This window comes from Salvelinus fontinalis, unplaced genomic scaffold, assembly GCF_029448725.1.
Source record: "Salvelinus fontinalis isolate EN_2023a unplaced genomic scaffold, ASM2944872v1 scaffold_0796, whole genome shotgun sequence".
In the NCBI taxonomy this organism is placed as follows: domain Eukaryota; kingdom Metazoa; phylum Chordata; class Actinopteri; order Salmoniformes; family Salmonidae; genus Salvelinus; species Salvelinus fontinalis.
Window position 1 is genome coordinate 50329 of NW_026601005.1, and position 19028 is coordinate 69356.

Below are 19028 nucleotides of genomic sequence, written 5' to 3' on the forward strand. Positions count from 1 at the left end.
AACTTTTAACATTTATCGACAGAAACACGATTTATCATCATAAATTGTTCTTACTATGAGCTGTTCTCCCATCAGAATCTTGGACAATGAATCCTTTCTTGGGTCTAATCTTCTTTTGGTCGAAAGATGTCCACTTGTCCGTCGAAATGCCCACTAACGTACGACCGGGACCCCGAAACGTGCCCGGAGCTTCAAAGTCTATTACAGAGCAATGCCTCAATGCCTATAAAACGGTTTAAATTAACTACATTATGATGTTTCTAACACCTATAACAAGTAAAAAGATGACCGACGCTATATTACTGGCTAAACCAATGCTTGGAAAAAGGCCAGTCAGATATCCTTCTCGTGTTGAGCGCAGTGTCCAAAGGAAGGCTTACTTCCGGTATTTTGTCATTTATAGAGCCAATGATTGCGCAATCGACTCCATTCAAATTGTCACCACTTACTGACATCTAGTGGAAGGCGTGGGCAGTGTTTGTATCTCATAGGATTAACAGAGACTTTAAAAACTGATCTGGAACCAGAGGCCAAGTTGTCTAAATCTCACACACTGGGAGGAAAAGTGCTGTAGAATGAGTTCTGTTTCACTCAGAGACATAATTCAAACGACTATATAAACTAGAGAGTGTTTTCTATCCAATAATAACAATAATATGCATATTGTACGAGCAAGAATTGAGTACTAGGCAGTTTAATCTGTAGAGACAATTATGCTAATTTGAAACAGCACCCCCTATAGTTGCAAGAAGTTAACATTAGAAGCATCCTCCCTAAGTTTGTTTTATTCACTGCTTTAGCACACTCTGCCAACCTGGGTGTCCTAGCCGTGTCTGAATCCTGGCTTAGGAAGGCCACCAAAACCCCTGAAATCTCCATCCCTAACTATAACATTTTCCGACAAGATAGAACTGTCAAAGGGGGCGGAGTTGCAATCTACTGCGAGATAGCCTGCAGAGTTCTGTCATACTATCCAGGTCTGTGCCCAAACAATTTGAGCTTCTACTTTTAAAAATCCACCTTTCCGGAAACAAGTCTCTCGCCTTTTCCGCTTGCTATAGACCACCTTCTGCCCTCAGCTGTGCCCTGGACACCATATGTGAATTGATTTCCCCCCATCTATCATCAGAGCTTGTGCTGTTAGGTGACCTAAACTGGGACATGCTTAACAAGTCGGCCATCCTACAATCTAAGCTTGATGCCCTCAATCTCACACAAACTATCAATGAACCTACATGGCACAACCCCAAATCCGTAAACACAGGCACCCTCATAGATATCATCCTAACCAACCTGCCCTCCAAATACACCTCTGCTGTCTTCAACCAGGATCTCAGCGATCACTGCCTCATTGCTTGAGTCTGTAATGGGTCTGAGGTCAAACGACCACCCCTCATCACTGTCAAACGCTCCCTAAAACACTTCAGCGAGCAGGCCTTTCTAATCGACCTGGACCGGGTATCCTGGAAGGATATTGACCTCATTCCGTCAGTAGAAGACGGAATGAGAGGTTATTCTTTAACCTGTTTGGGCTGCAGGGGCAGTATTGAGTAGCCAGATAAAAGGTGCCCATTTCAAACGGCCTCGTACTCAATTCTTGCTCGTACAATATACATATTATTATTACTATTGGATAGAAAACACTCTCTAGTTTCTAAAACCGTTTGAAATATGTCTGTGAGTAAAACAGAACTCATTTGGCACAAACTTCCTGACCAGGAAGTGGAAAGTCTGAAATCGAGGCTCTGTTCTACTTCCTGCCTATAAATGGGCATGATACGTATTAGTATACATGCACTTCATAGACCTTCCCCTGGATGTCAAGAGGCGGTGAGAGAAGAAATTGAGTGTTTATCTTGGTCTGAAGTGGAATACAAGCTCTTTGTATGACGTGTCACCCATTTCCTGTTTTCTGGAGAGCGGGAGGAGGCACCTGGATTTGCCTTCTGTTTAGCTGCCGTTATGGACGACTAATATCTCCGGCTTTGATTTTATTTGATACATGTGACCATATCATCGTAAAGTATGTTTTTTCAATATAGTTTAATCAAATTATTGAAATTTTTTCGGGAGTTTTGCCGTGTTCCGTTCTCTGAGTTTGTTGACGATGGAGAGATTCGTGCCACTTGGCTAGTGTGCTTGCTAAATCGAGAGGGAAAGAGGCCGTTCCAAATCCAAACAATGATTGTTCCCAACAAAGGACCCCTTGTCCAACATTCTGATGAAAGATCAGCAAAAGTAAGAAACATTTTATGATGCTATTTCATATATCTGTCGTACATGTGAACTAGTCGTCGGCGCCCAGCTTTTGGGTACTCTAGCTATACCGAAGCTGGATGTCGTAATGAAGTTATTTTTAGAATTCTAACACGGCGATTTCATTAAGAACTAATGGATCTATCATTTCCTATACAACATGTATTTTTTAGTTATGTTTATGAATAGCTATTTGGTCAGAATATGTGTGTCAGAAAAAGTGCCAGAAAAATATCCGGACGTTGTGGGAAATAGTAGCTACGTTAGCACAATGTATAACCACTGATTTCAGCTCTAAATATGCACATTTTCGAACAAAACATAAGTGTATGTATAACCTGATGTTATAGGACTGTCATCTGATAAAGAATATCAAGGTTAGTCAAAAAGTATATATCTTTTACTGGTTTGTTACGATCGCTAACTTTTGCTGCTGGGAAATGGCTTGTGTTTCTGGCCATTGTGGTAAGCTAACATAACGCTATATTGTGTTTTTGCTGTAAAGCACTTAAGAAATCGGAAATATTGTCTGGAATCACAAGATGCCTGTCTTTCATTTGCTGTACACTATGTATTTTTCAGAAATGTTTTATGATGAGTAATTAGGTATTTGACGTTGGTGTCTGTAATTATTCTGGCTGCTTTCGGTGCAATTTCTGATTGTAGCTGCAATGTAAACTATGATTTATACCTGAAATATGCACATTTTTCGAACAAAACATAGATTTATTGAATAACATGTTATACGACTGTCATCTGATGAAGTTGTTTGTTGGTTAGTTTGGTTGGTTCTTGGTTAGTTAGGTTGGCTTTGTGCATGCTACCTGTGCTGTGAAAAATGTCTGTCCTATTTTGTATTTGGTGGTGAGCTAACATAAATATACGTGCTGTTTTCGCTGTAAAACATTTTAAAAATCGGACATGTTGGCTGGATTCACAAGATGTGTACCTTTCATTTGCTGTGTTGGACTTGTTAATGTGTGAAAGTTAAATATTTAAAAAATATATATTTTGAATTTCGCGCCCTGCACTTGAGCTGGCTGTTGTCATATTGTGGGCGGCCTCGGGCTTGCAGCCAGAAGAAGTTTAAACGTGCTTTCCTCACAATCTTAAATAATTACATTTCCCATTCAAAAAATGTAGAACCAGGAACAGATACAGCCCGTGGTTCACTCCAGACTTGACTGCCCTTGACCAGCTCATAAACATCCTGTAGCGTACTGCATTGGCATCGAATAGCCCCCACGATATTCAACTTTTCAGGGAAGTTAGGAACCAATATACACATTCAGTTAGGAAAGCAAAGGCTAGCTTTTTCAAACAGAAATTTGTATACTGCAGCACAAACTCAAAAAAGTTCTGGGACACTGTAAAGTCCATGGAGAATAAGAGCACCTCCTCCTAGCTGCCCACTGCACTGAGGCTAGGAAACACTGTCACCACCGATAAATCCACAATAATTGAGAATTTCAATAAGCATTTTTTTTTTTACGGCTGGCCATGCTTTCCACCTGGCCACCCCTACCCTGGTCAACAGCCATGCACCCGCTACAGCAACTTGCCCAAGCCTCCCCCATTTATCCTTCACCCAAATCCAGATAGCTGATGTACTGAAAGAGCTGCAAAATCTGGACCCCTACAAATCAGCAGGGCTTGACAATCTGGACCCTCTCTTTCTAAAATGATCAGCCGAAAATGTTAGAACCCCTATTACTAGCCTGTTCAACCTCTCTTTCATATCGTCTGAGATCCCCAAAGATTGGAAAGATGCCACGGTCATCCCCCTCTTCGAAGGGGGGACACTCTAGACCCAAACTGCTACAGACCTATATCTATCCTACCCTATATCTATCCTACAGTCCAGTACGGCCTGTGCCTCTTCCCCGCACTCGCCCTGAGATGCGTGTCGTCAGCCCGGTACCACCAGTTCCGGCACCACGCATCAGGCTTCCAGTGCGCTTTCACAGTCCAGAGCTTCCGGCGACAGTTCCCAGTCCAGAGCTTCCGGCGACAGTTCCCAGTCCAGAGCTTCCGGCGACAGTACCCAGTTCAGAGCTTCCGGCGACAGTACCCAGTCCAGAGCTTCCGGCGACAGTACCCAGTCCAGAGCTTCCGGCGACAGTACCCAGTCCAGAGCTTCCGGCGACGGTTCCCAGACCAGAGCTTCCGGTGACAGTTCCCAGTCCAGAGCTTCCGGCGACGGTTCCCAGTCCAGAGCTTCCGGCAACGTTTCCCAGTCCAGAGCTTCCGGCGACGTTTCACAGTCCGGAACCTCCAACGACGGGCCACAGTCCGGAACCTCCAACGTCAGGCTACAGTCCGGAACCTCCAACGATGGGCAACAGTCCGGAACCTCCAACGACGGGCCACAGTCCGGAACCTCCAGCGACGGTCCCCAGTCCGGGGTCTCCAGCAACGGTTCCCAGTCCGGGGCCTCCGGCGATGATCCGCAGTCCAGAGCCTCCGGCGATGATCCACGGTCCGGGTCTACAAAGGCGCAGGGATCAGCGTAAGGAGGGGGGGGGGCTGCGTCCAGAACCGGAGCCCCCACCGAGGGTAAATGCCCGGAGCCGCCACCGGGGGGGGGGGGGGCACTGTCACGCTCTGACCTTAGATATCTCTGTATTCTTTATATTTTGGTTAGGTCAGGGTGTGATGAGGGTGGGTATGCTAGTTTTTGTATTGTCTAGGGTTTTTGTATGTCCAGGGGTTTTGCAGGTCTAGGTAATTTGTATGTCTATGGTGGCCTGATATGGTTCCCAATCAGAGGCAGCTGTTTATCGTTGTCTCTGATTGGGGATCATATTTAGGTAGCCATTTTCCCTTTTGTGTACATGGGTTCTTGTTCTATGTTTAGTTACCTGTCTGCACTATTCATATTAGCTTCACGGTTCGTTTTGTTGTTTTGTTAGTTTGTTCAGTGTTCATTCTTTTAATAAATATAGAATGTACGCATACAACGCTGCGCCTTGGTCCGATTCATACGACGAACGTGACACTCGTTGGCTGGCCCTCGCTTCCTATTTGACGCCAAACCCACTGGCTCCAGGTCATCTATAAGTCTTTGCTAGGTAAAGCCCCGCCTTATCTCAGCTCACTGGTCACCATAGCAGCACCCACCCGTAGCACGCGCTCCAGCAGCCAATTCCTACTTTGGCCGCCTTTCCTTCCAGTTCTCTGCTGCCAATGACTGGAACGAATTGCAAAAATCACTGTAGCTGGAGACCCATATCTCCCTCACTAACTTTAAGCACCAGCTGTCAGAGCAGGTCACAGATCACTACTCCTGTATATAGCCCATCTGTAAATAGCCCATCCAACTACCTCATCCCCATACTGTTATTTATTTTATTTTATTTGCTCCTTTGCACCCAGTATCTCTACTTGCACATTCATATTCTGAAAATCTATCACTCCAGTGTTTAATTGCTAAATTGTAATTATTTTGCCACTATGGCCTATTTATTGCCTTACCTCCCGTATCTTACCTCATTTGCACACACTGTATATAGACTTTTTCTCTATTGTGTTATTGACTGTATGTTTGTTTATTGTGTAACTCTGTATTGTTGTTTGTGTCACACTCCTTTGCTTTATCTTGGCCAGGTCGCAGTTGTAAATGAGAACTTGTTCTCAACTGGCCTACCTGGTTAAATAAACGTGAAATAAAATAAATAAGTAAAACGTATTGAAGGAGTTCTCACATATGCTGAGCACTTGTTGACTGCTTTTCCTTTACTCTGCGGTCCAACTCATCCCATATTCTCTCAATTGGGTTGAGGCAAGGTGATTGTTGAGGCCAGGTCATCCGATGCAGCACTCAATCACTATCCTTCTTGATCAAATAGCCCTTACATAGATTGGTAGTGTGTTTTGAGTCATTGTCCTGTTGAAAAACATATGATAGTCTCACTAAGCGCACAGCAGATGGGATGGCGTATCGCTGCAGAATGCTGTGGTACCCATGCTGGTTAAGTGTGTCTTGAATTCTAAATAAATCACAAGACAGTATCACCAGCAAAACACCCCCACAACATCACACCTCCTCCTCCATGCTTTACGGTTGGAAACCACACATGCGGGGATCATCCGTTCACTTACTCTGCGTCTCACATTGACACAACGGTAGGGACAAAAATCTGAAATTTGGATTCATCAGACCAAAGGACAGATTTCCACCGGTCTAATGTCCATTGCTCGTGTTTCTTGGCCCAAGCAAGTCTCTTCTTCTTATTGGTGTCCTTTAGTAGTGGTTTCTTTGCAGCAATTCGATCATGAAGGCCTGATTCACGCAGTCTCCTCTGAACAGTTGATGTTGAGATGTGTCTTTAACTTGAACTCTGTGAAGCAGTTATTTGGGCTGCAATCTGAGGTGCAGTTAACTCTAATGAATTGATCTTCTACAGCAGAGGTAACTCTGGGTCTTCCTTTCCTGTGGCAGGCCTCATGAGAGCCAGTTTCATCATAGCGCTTGATGATTTTTGCGACTGCATTTGATGAAACGTTCAAAGTTTTAAAAACAATTCTGTATTGACTGACCTTCATGTCTTAATAATGATGGACTGTCGTTTCTCTTTGATTATTTGAGCTGTTCTTGACATAATATGGACTTGGTTTTTACCCAATACGTCTGTCTTCTGTATACCACCCCTACCTTGTCACAACACAACTGATTGGCTCAAACGCAGTAAGAAGGAAAAAAATTCCCAAAAATGTACTTTTAACAAGGCACACCTGTTTATTGAAATGCATTCCAGGTGACCACCTCATGATGCTGGTTGAGAGAATGCCAAGAGTGTGCAAAGCTCTCATCAAGGCAAAGGGTGGCTACTTTGAAGAATCTCAAATATAAAATATATTTTGATTTGTTTGAACACTTTTTGGGTTATTACATAATAAAAGTATCCTTTATTTAACTAGGCAAGTCAGTTATGAACACAAGTTCTCATTTACAATGACGGCTTGCACCAGTCAAACCCCAACGACGCTGGGCCAATTGTGCACAATCACAGCCGGATGTGATACAGCCTGGATTCAATGTGATTTATTTCATAGTTTATGTCTTCACTATTATTCTACAATGTAGTGGTACTGGTACTGTATTTCTGATACATCTGCTAGACATGAGCAGCTCATTGTGATTTAAAAAACAACAACAGAATTGTGATAGGGTTAAATAGCCTGAAAAGCATTCTTACTTAAGAACATGTAAATATGGAGAGAGAGAGAGAGAGATGTGTGAGTGTTGGTGCTTGCCTGTCTCCGTGTGAGGGAGGGAAATCGTGCAAGAGAGAGAGCACGAAAAAGAGAGAGCACGAAAGGAGAGAGAGCAGGAAAAGAGCGAAAGCACGAAAGGAGCGAGAGCGAGCGCAAGAAAGAAGGAAATAAAGAGATTGGTAGAGTGAGGAAGTGCAGAAGACGTAGAGCAGCTGTTTTCTCTGAGCAACAAGCTGCATTCACTCCGACTGGAGTGAGAGGAGAGAGGAGGAGAAAAATAGAGGGAGAGAAAGACAAACAGGACGAAGGGACTATAGATTGATAAAGAAGGACGAGGAGAGAGCTTGTGTGAGCGAATGTGGCACGTGTCAGAGTGTGAAAGAGAGGAGGAGTGAGAAAGAAAGAGAGTGATAGAATCAAAGTGACAGACTGAAAGAGACACAGATTCAACTGTACCGTGTGTGTTAGAAAGGAAAAGAGACAGTGAGAGAGAGAGAGAGAGGGGGAGAGAGAGAGAGAGAGAGAGGGGGAGAGAGAGAGAGAGAGAGAGAGAGAAAGAGAGAGAGAGAGAGAGAAAGAGAGAGAGAGAGAGAGAGAGAGTACAGACAGTTTTTTCTCTTTCTGCTTTGGACCAGTACAGATGTCAGCGCTTACCTCGCTGCTAAGGCTTATGGGATTGCCCATCGAACACCAGTGGGGGACATGACAGTCATGCCCTCACTTTTAACATTCCTTTAGCCTTTTCAACAACAAAAAAGCGGTGTGGTTGTTGGAGCTCTCCTGATGTTGGTTGGACTCTGCTCCTCTTGTGGATCACCACTTGTCAGGCTCCTTTTAGAGGATTCAGTTGATTTGAAACTTTGTTCTAACAGGTTGTATGTCCCTCTTCGGTTCCTCTTGACTGTTATTGATTTATCTCTGGTGATATCTTTGTGAGGTAAGGTGGTGTCTGTTTTGCTATCTCTCTCCGTGGCTGACTGTCTGCATGATCACCTGTTGTTAAGACTTACAGATTATGCAGTGCATGCACAGACCGCTTTGACAAAGCTAATTTGCAAATAGCAGAAATAGTGAAGACAAAAGAAACACATGTCCTCTCCCGTCCTTACCGCAGCCAGCTGAGCTGAGGGATTCTATTTAAACCTCATACAGACAGAATGTCCTCAAGAGAAATCCACAGGGACATGTGGAAATATTACTACCACCGCACTGCTCTTAGTCTCTACAGTACCTCACCTCTGTTTCTCTCTTCTTAGCTTTCACTGGACTGTTTTATTTTCTGTCTGCCTAGTGCTGACTTTATTGTATTCTACTGTATGTTACTGTAGTCTACTGTATTTTACTGTAGTCTACTGTAGTCTACTGTATGTTACTGTAGTCTACTGTATTTTACTGTAGTCTACTGTAGTCTATTGTATGTTACTGTATTCTACTGTAGTCTACTGTAGTCTACTGTATTTTACTGTAGTCTACTGTAGTCTACTGTATTTTACTGTATTTTATTGTATTCTACTGTATTATTGTCTAGTCTACTGTAGTCTACTTTAGTCTACTGTATTCTACTGTATTCTACTGTATTGTCCTGTAGTCTACTTTAGTCTACTGTATTCTAATGTATTCTCCTGTATTCTACTGTATTCTACTGTAGTCGTGATGTGGTGTTCTGTCCCACTGAGCTATGAGTGTTTATGTTAGGCAGTAGATGTGTCAGGTAGTGGGTGTGACGCTGGGACTCTGTGACTGTCAGGTTCAGGTAGTGGGTGTCATACTGGGACTCTGTGACTGTCAGGGTCAGGTAGTGGGTGTCACACTGGGACTCTGTGACTGTCAGGGTCAGGTAGTGGGTGTGACGCTGGGACTCTGTGACTGTCAGGGTCAGGTAGTGAGTGTGACGCTGGGACTCTGTGACTGTCAGGGTCAGGTAGTGGGTGATTGATTGTCAGCCTGGGCTCATACTCTCATACTTAGGTTTGATCGTGGTACTGACTGACTGGTTTGATCGTGGTACTGACTGACTGACTGACTGGTTTGATCGTGGTGCTGACTGACTGGTTTGATCGTGGTACTGACTGACTGGTTTGATCGTGGTACTGACTGACTGACTGGTTTGATCGTGGTACTGACTGACTGACTGGTTTAATCGTGGTACTGACTGACTGGTTTGATCATTGTACTGACTGACTGGTTTGATCGTGGTACTGACTGACTGGTTTATTTCGTTGTACTGACTGACTGACTGGTTTAATTGTGGTACTGACTGACTGGTTTAATCGTGGTACTGACTGACTGGTTTGATCGTGGTACTGACTGACTGGTTTATTTCGTTGTACTGACTGACTGACTGGTTTAATTGTGGTACTGACTGACTGGTTTAATCGTGGTACTGACTGACTGGTTTGATCGTGGTACTGACTGACTGGTTTGGTCATTGTACTGACTGGTTTGATCGTGGTACTGACTGACTGGTTTAATCATGGTACTGACTGACTGGTTTGGTTGTGGTACTGACTGACTGGTTTGATCGTGGTACTGACTGACTGGTTTAATGGTGGTACTGACTGACTGGTTTGGTTGTGGTACTGACTGACTGGTTTGATCATGGTACTGACTGACTGACTGGTTTGTTCGTGGTACTGACAGACTGACTGACTGGTTTAATTGTGGTACTGACTGACTGGTTTGATCATGGTACTGACTGACTGGTTTGGTCATTGTACTGGCTGACTGGTTTGATCGTGGTACTGACTGACTGGTTTGATCGTGGTACTGACTGACTGGTTTGATCGTGGTACTGACTGACTGGTTTGATCATGGTACTGACTGACTGGTTTGGTCATTGTACTGACTGACTGGTTTGATCGTGGTACTGAATGACTGGTTTAATCGTGGTACTGACTGACTGGTTTGATCGTGGTACTGACTGACTGGTTTGGTTGTGGTACTGACTGACTGGTTTGATCGTGGTACTGACTGACTGGTTTAATGGTGGTACTGACTGACTGGTTTGGTTGTGGTACTGACTGACTGGTTTGATCATGGTACTGACTGACTGACTGACTGGTTTGTTCGTGGTACTGACAGACTGACTGACTGGTTTAATTGTGGTACTGACTGACTGGTTTGATCATGGTACTGACTGACTGGTTTGGTCATTGTACTGGCTGACTGGTTTGATCGTGGTACTGACTGACTGGTTTGATCGTGGTACTGACTGACTGGTTTGATCGTGGTACTGACTGACTGGTTTGATCGTGGTACTGACTGACTGGTTTGATCATGGTACTGACTGACTGGTTTGGTCATTGTACTGACTGACTGGTTTGATCGTGGTACTGAATGACTGGTTTAATCGTGGTACTGACTGACTGGTTTGATCGTGGTACTGACTGACTGGTTTAATCGTGGTACTGACTGACTGGTTTGATCGTGGTACTGACTGACTGGTTTGGTCATGGTACTGACTGACTGGTTTGATCGTGGTACTGACTGACTGGTTTAATAGTGGTACTGACTGACTGACTGGTTTAATAGTGGTACTGACTGACTGGTTTGATCGTGGTACTGACTGACTGGTTTGGTTGTGGTACTGACTGACTGGTTTGATCGTGGTACTGACTGACTGGTTTAATCGTGGTACTGACTGACTGACTGGTTTAATCGTGATACTGACTGACTGACTGGTTTAATCGTGGTACTGACTGACTGGTTTGATCGTGGTACTGACTGACTGGTTTGGTCGTGGTACTGACTGACTGGTTTGGTCATTGTGCTGATTGACTGGTTTGATCATGGTACTGACTGACTGGTTTGATCGTGGTACTGACTGACTGGTTTGGTCGTGGTACTGACTGACTGGTTTGGTCATTGTGCTGACTGATTGTAACTGTCAGTCTATTGACGTTTCAAACCAAACGTCTGTTGATGTCTATCTGTGCACAACCACAATAGTGTCTAATTGACTGTCAACCTGTGTGTGTGTGTGTGTGTGTGTGTGTGTGTGTGTGTGTGTGTGTGTGTGTGTGTGTGTGTGTGTGTGTGTGTGTGTGTGTGTGTGTGTGTGTGTGTGTGTGTGCCATGCTCTGGTACCATGGTATAAGTGCAGTAATTACCTGTAATTTAATATGCACACGGCCAATCTGATGCTTCTGTATCCACTGATGATGTAGAGGCTGTCAGTCACATGAACAGGAACAGACAGGGACACACGCACACACAACTATGTCGTACTAATGTATAGTGGTGACGACTTTTTGGGAACCAACAATTCAAAATCCTATTTTCCCTAACCCCTTAGCCTTACCCTAACCTTAGTTTCTAACCCTAAACCTAACCCATACCCCAATTTCTAATCCTAACCCTAAACCTAACCCATAACCCAATTTCTAATCCTAACCCTAAACCTAACCCATAACCCAATTTCTAATCCTAACCCTAAACCTAACCCATAACCCAATTTCTAATCCTAACCCTAAACCTAACCCATAACCCAATTTCTAATCCTAACCCTAAACCTAACCCATAACCCAATTTCTAATCCTAACCCTAAACCTAACCCATAACCCAATTTCTAATCCTAACCCTAAACCTAACCCATAACCCAATTTCTAATCCTAACCCTAAACCTAACCCATAACCCAATTTCTAATCCTAACCCTAAACCTAACCCATAACCCAATTTCTAATCCTAACCCTAAACCTAACCCATAACCCAATTTCTAATCCTAACCCTAAACCTAACCCATAACCCAATTTCTAATCCTAACCCTAACCCTAACCCATAACCCAATTTCTAATCCTAACCCTAAACCTAACCCACAACCCAATTTCTAATCCTAACCCTAAACCTAACCCATAACCCAATTTCTAATCCTAACCCTAAACCTAACCCATAACCCAATTTCTAATCCTAACCCTAAACCTAACCCTTAAACCTAAAGTAGTATTTTTACAAGTGAGGACTTGCAAAATGTCCTCCCTTCTCTGAATTTTAGTTGGTTTTAGTATTTTTGTGGGGATTTCTGTTACTAATAGTAAAACGTGAACACAAGCGGTAGTCAACCCTGTTGCTAAAGTGCCGTAGGTACTGAAGGATTTTTGTCCCGACTAGACACCACATTGAGCTACTTAGCTAATTGAGCAGTTCAGTGATTGACAAAATTCAACACACCTGGTTTTCCAGGTCGGTTAAATCAAAAGACATGAAGTGCTAGGACCAGGGTTGCCCACTCCCTGGTGTAAACACACACACACACACACTCACACGCACACGTACACCTATACACAGCCCTGATTTTGTGATTGATGGGGTGGGTGGCTGGAAGCAGACAGACATTGGGGATCAGAGAGGACAGAGACTGAGGTCAGTGTCCCCCAGTGACAGAACTAGAGTGAGAGGGGGAGAGAGAGAGATAGAGAGGGAGATAGAGAGATATATATATAGAGAGAGAGAGAGAGAGAGAGAACGAGAGAGAGAGAGAGAGAGAGAGAGAGAGAGAGAGAGAGAGAGAGAGAGAGAGAACGAGAGAGGGAGAGAGAGAGAGAGAGAGAGATCACTCTGATCTGTGTTGGCCGACTGAAAGGGAGAGCGAGAAGGATGACTTCTATTCTTTGCTTGTTATTGATTTGTTCAGCTCAGAACGGCATGTCCAGACTAGCCACCCGAGGTGAACTGACCTGATTATTGTATCAGGGTTTTAATGTCTCCTTCCATGGAACTGTCCTCGTCTCCCAGCTAGAAGTAGGGCACTATAAAATTTGCGATGCGGAGAATGTGGACAAAATCACGGAATCAAGACATTAAAACGGAATAAAAAAATATTCAAAAATGTATTGAACTTAGAACGAAATCAAATAAATGTATTGCGTTTATTCTAAAATGGACTGATATGCCCAAGATTATCATAAGACATGGTAAAAATGCCTCAGTGATTCGTATTTCCTTCAACTTTCTGAAGAGGCAACGTAGGAATGCCCCTTGTCTGTGTGTGAGCGTTTGTCACTACTTTGTGTGTAGCCGTTAGCGATGATGCTAATAAGGATAACCGTCATCTGGTAGATGGAAAGGCTTCCCCATATACCTTCTCAATTAAATGCTAACTACAAAGTAGCCTATACCTACCTGGCAGAATGATATCATGATTATTAGCATCGATTGAGCTCTGCAATTACGTGTGTGCTACAGAAACACAGCTAAACAAACAAGTCTCTTGCTGATGCAGCAGTTGAATTGAAGGGTAGCTACACCGAAAAATTAAAATGTATTATATTTTTCCAAGACCTCAAAAGTGGTCTCCTGATCTGATTTTAGCATTCTTGTGGAATTGAAACATCCATTGTTGTTTTTCTATTAAAAAAAAGTGTGATTTTGAGTGAAAAAAAATGTAAAAAACGGAAGAATCCGAAACCTGGAAAAACTACATGTAGAAAATGGAATTTAGGAAAAAATAAACCAGATTTGATAGGGCCCTATCGAATTACGGTTGGTGAGTGCTTGAGCCTGATAACACTGGGGTTTAAAAGGACATTCTGTATTTGATCATAGCATGTCAATCTCATCACCGGCATCACCGGTGTGGATGCAGATCTGATCCCACAATGCATTTTGATACAAGACATGGAACGGTTAAGACATCCGCATGCTTCCAATATCGAAACAGTTCAGGACAGTACGTGCAGAATTCCCCCCCCCCCCCCCACCGGCAGTTTGTGCACATAACATTTTCTCTCAAGGCAAGCCGAAGTCAATTGCCAGAATTCTACAGCCCTTCGTTGGTGATTGGTCAACAGTAGGGATTCTTCAATGGAGTGTTTGTTGTCATTCAACAAGAGGCAAATTGTTTCATTGATGTTTTGTCACTTGACAAATACTATACCAAACATCTTAGTTAGATGTAAAATTGCACGACTAAGATGTTCTCAACAATAGCGTCAAAATGAATGACTGACTTCTTCAGTTCTAACTCTGGCTATTTTGAGGAAGTGTATACTGGCTACGGCATCTCAAGATGGACAAAAATTACTATCAAATAAAATCAATATCAAATCAAAATTGTATTTGTCACATATGCCTAATACAACAGGCATAGATCTTACCGTGAAATGCTTACTTTCAAGCCCTTAACTAACAATGCAGTTCAAGAAATAGAGTTAAGGAACGTAATAAAAAGTAACGCAAGAAAATTAAAATAACGAGGCTATTTACAGGGGGTATCGGTACTGAGTCAATGTGCGGGGGTACAGGTTACTCGAGGAAATTTGTACATTCAGTTAGAGGTAAAGTGACTATGCATAGATAATAAACAGCAAGTTGCAACTCTGCCTAGAAGGTCAGCATCCTGGAGTCACTGTTGACGTTGAGACTGGTGTTTTGCGGGTACTATTTAATGAAGCTGCCAGTTGAGGACTTGTGAGGCGTCTGTTCCTCAAACTAGACACTCTAATGTACTTGACCTCTTGCTCAGTTGTGCACCGGGGCCTCCCACTCCTCTTTCTATTCTGGTTAGAGCCAGTTTGTGCTGTTCTGTGAAGGGAGTAGTACACAGCATTGAAACGAGATTTTTAGTTTCTCGGCAATTTCTCGCATGGAATAGCCTTCATTTCCCAGAACAAGAAAAGACTGACGGTTTCAGAAAAATTGTCTTTGTTTCTGGCCATTTTGAGCCTGTAATCGAACCCACAAATGCTGATGCTCCAGATACTCAACTAGTCTAAAAAGGCCAGTTTTATTGCTTCTTTAATGAGCACAACAGTTTTCAGCTGTGCTAACATAATTGCAAAAGGGTTTTCTAATGATCAATTAGCCTTTTAAAATTATAAACTTGGATTAGCTAACACAACATGCCATTGGAACACAGGAGTGATGGTTGCTGATAATGGGCCTCTATACGCCTATGTAGATATTCTATAAAAAATATACCGTTTCCAGCTACAAAAGTCATTTAAAACATTAACAATGTCTAAACTGTATTTCTGATCAATTTGATGTTATTTTAATGGACAGAAAAAGTGTTTTTCCTTCAAAAACAAGGACATTTCTAAGTGACCCCAAACTTTTGAACTGTAGTGTAGGGCCTGGATGGCAGGAAGCTTGGCCCCAGTGATTTACTGGACTGTACGCATTACCCTCTGTTGTGCCTTACGGTCGTTTGCCGAGCAGGTGCCATACCAAGCGGTGATGCAGCTTATCAGGATGCTCTCGATGGTGCAGCTGTAGAACTTTTTGAGGATCTGGGGACCCATGGCAAATCTTTTCAGATAGTTGTTGTCGTGCCCTCTTCACGATTATCTTGGTGTGCTTGGACCATGATAGTTTGTTGGTGATGTGGACACCAAGGAACTCGCAGCTCTCGACCCGCTCCACTAGATCCCAGTCGATGTGAATAGGAGCGTGTTCGGCCCTCCTTTTCCTGTAGTCCACGATCATCTCCTTTGTCTTCCTCACGTTGAGGGAGAGGTTGTTATCCTGGCACCACACTGCCAGGTCTCTGACCTCCTCCCTATAGGCTGTTTCATCGATGTCGGCGATCAAGCCTACCTTTCTTGTGTCGTCAGTAAACCTAATGATGGTGTTGGAGTCATGCTTGGCCATGACGTCGTGGGTGAACAGGGAGTACAGGAGGGGACTGAGCACGCATCCTTGAGGAGCCCCCGTGTTGAGGATCAGCGTGGCAGATGTGTTGTTGCCTACCCTTACCGCCTGGAAGCGGCCCATCAGGAAGTCCAGGATCCAGTTGCAGAGGGAGGTGTTTAGTCCCAGAGTCCTTAGCTTAGTGATAAGCTTTGAGGGCACTATGGTGTTGAATGCTGAGCTCTAGTCAATGAACAGAATTCTCACGTAGGTGATCCTTTTGTCCAGGTGGGAAAGGACAGTGTGGAGTGCGATTGAGATTGCGTCATATGTGCATCTGTTGGGGCTGTATGCAAATTGGAGTGGGTCTAGGGTTTCCGGGATGATGGTGTTTACATTTACATTTACATTTAAGTCATTTAGCAGACGCTCTTATCCAGAGCGACTTACAATTTGGAAAGTTCATACATATTCATCCTGGTCCCCCCGTGGGAATTAAACCCTGGTCCCCCCCTGGGAATTGAACCCACAACCCTGGCGTTGCAAGCGCCATGCTCTACCAACTGAGCCACACAGCCACACGGTGTTGATGTGAGCCATGACTAGCCTTTCAAAGCACTTCATAGCTACCAAAGTGAGTGCTACGGAGCAGTTATCATTTAGGCAGGCTACCTTTGCTTTCTTGGGTACAGGGACTATGGTGGTCTGCTTGAAACATGTAGGTAGTACAGACTCAGTCAGGGAGAGTTTGAAAATGTCAGTGAAGACACTTGACGCTTAAATGTTTTTTTTCAAACAAAGGTCTTTTAATCGAGTATGCGAGCACACTTGTTCGGTTCACCTAGCCTAGTTTGGCTAGTCACCAAATTAACTGAAGCATGCGGACGTCTTAAGGAGTAGGGATACAGCTGAAGGCACTACCTTCTCGGACCACCAGGAGGCTTCTATCTTCTCTCTCAGCTACCAGCTAGCCGTCAAAACGCCATGCTTCCTTTCACTGTTTTTAATCCTGGGAAAGAGAGTTTTGAAGTCGACCTTGGTGTTCGTTGTCCTCTCCTAATGGGAGAGCAGGATTACATCCTCCTGAATGGAACAGGGGGCTACATTGGGACCAGAAAGATGAATGGACGTCTCTGGATGGCAAATAGATGATAAACCGATTAGCATCGCGCTGGTGCCGTTAGCTAGCGGTCGCAGGCTGCCAAACATGGAACAGAATACTCAGGGAACGGTAGTATGCTGTCAGGGAGGAGAGGAGAGGAGGCGAAAGGGATGAAAGGATGAAGGGAGGGGTGGAACGGTGGAGGGGAGCCCACTTATTTGATTTGTTTGGTAGAGTGATTACATACACACTACAACTACCCCCCTCCCTCTCCCCATCCACCCTACTCTCCCCTCTATTGAATGAAGCCGACGAAGCTCTCTGCTTGTTACTCTCCAGCTCTCTTAATTTGTAAAGTGACTTTAACTGGAAATACTTTACATTGCAATGCAATCCGTTTAATATCACAAACAGTTTCGTGGTGGCAAACGCGGTTGTACTTAGCTTACTTGTACACACCTACTCATTCCATGTTTTTTCTTTATTGTGCAAAGCTGTCATCAAGGCAAAGGGTGGCTACTTTGAAGAATCTAAAATCTAAAATATATTAAAAAAATATTTAACACTTTTTTGGTTACTACATAATTCCGTATGTGTTATTTCATTGCTTTGATGTCTTCACTATTATTCTACAAGGTAGAAAATAGTAAAAATAAAGAAAAACCCTGGAATGAGTAGTTGTATCCAAACTTTAGACTAGTACTGTATGTCGGTTTTATTGCTGTGTGTACATGTGAGTGTGCAGGCCTGTGTGCTTCTGTTCGTGAGTGTGTGTCATGTAAATGCTAATGTCTTAACTGGACAGAAGCACTGGGGAATAGATGCTGACGTTGAGGGAGTGGCTGTTGTCCTGGCACCACACTGCCAGGCCTCTGACCGCCTCCCAATAGGCTGCCTCATCGCTGTCAGGTCTCTGACCGCCTCCCAATAGGCTGCCTCATCGCTGTCAGGTCTCTGACCGCCTCCCAATAGGCTGCCTCATCGCTGTCAGGTCTCTGACCGCCTCCCAATAGGCTGCCTCATCGCTGTCAGGTCTCTGACCGCCTCCCAATAGGCTGCCTCATCGCTGTCAGGTCTCTGACCGCCTCCCAATAGGCTGCCTCATCGCTGTCAGGTCTCTGACCGCCTCCCAATAGGCTGCCTCATCGCTGTCAGGTCTCTGACCGCCTCCCAATAGGCTGCCTCATCGCTGCCAGGTCTCTGACCGCCTCCCAATAGGCTGCCTCATCGCTGTCAGGTCTCTGACCGCCTCCCAATAGGCTGCCTCATCGCTGTCAGGTCTCTGACCGCCTCCCAATAGGCTGCCTCATCGCTGCCAGGTCTCTGACCGCCTCCCAATAGGCTGTCTCATGGTCATTGATGATCAGGCCCACCACCGTCTTGTCATCGGCAATGATGGTGTTTGAGTCGTCCACGGCCACACAGTAGTGGGTGAACAGGGAGTACAGGAGGGGACTAAGTACGCACACCTGAGGGACCCCGTGTTGAGGGTCAGCATGACGGATGTGTTGTTGCCTACCCGCACCACCTGGAAGCGGCCCGTCAGGAAGTCCAGGATCCAGTTGCAGAAGGAAGGTGTTCAGTCCCAGTGACCTTAGCTTGGAGGGCACTATAGTGTTGAACACTGAGCTGTAGTCTATGAACAGCAATGAACAGAAGTTCACTTTTTTAATTAAAGATTGGGACGCCATGAAAATAGATTTTACATACTGTATATGGCCACTCCTCCCCCTTTCTGTAGCTCAGTCCACCCGGATGAAGTGCCTGTCAAAATTATGCGGTGAATGTGCGTTGATTGGTTGAAATTATGAGCCCTCTTTTTGTACAGTGGTGATGGGTTAGTTGTATGCAATACTATTGCAATGATATAACAGCTTTATGTGGAGT

At 44.3% G+C, this 19028-nt stretch overlaps 1 protein-coding gene across 3 annotated transcripts in view; it reads left to right on the forward strand.

Moving 5' to 3' along the window:
* The first annotated feature begins 7550 nt into the window (after positions 1-7550).
* LOC129847356 (uncharacterized) overlaps positions 7551-19028 on the forward strand; it is a 30649-nt gene continuing 19171 nt past the window's right edge. For all 3 annotated transcript variants that reach the window (XM_055915125.1, XM_055915123.1, XM_055915124.1), the window contains exon 1: positions 7551-8410. The gene's annotated coding sequence lies outside the window, so the exon portion shown is untranslated. The remainder of the gene's footprint in view (positions 8411-19028) is intronic.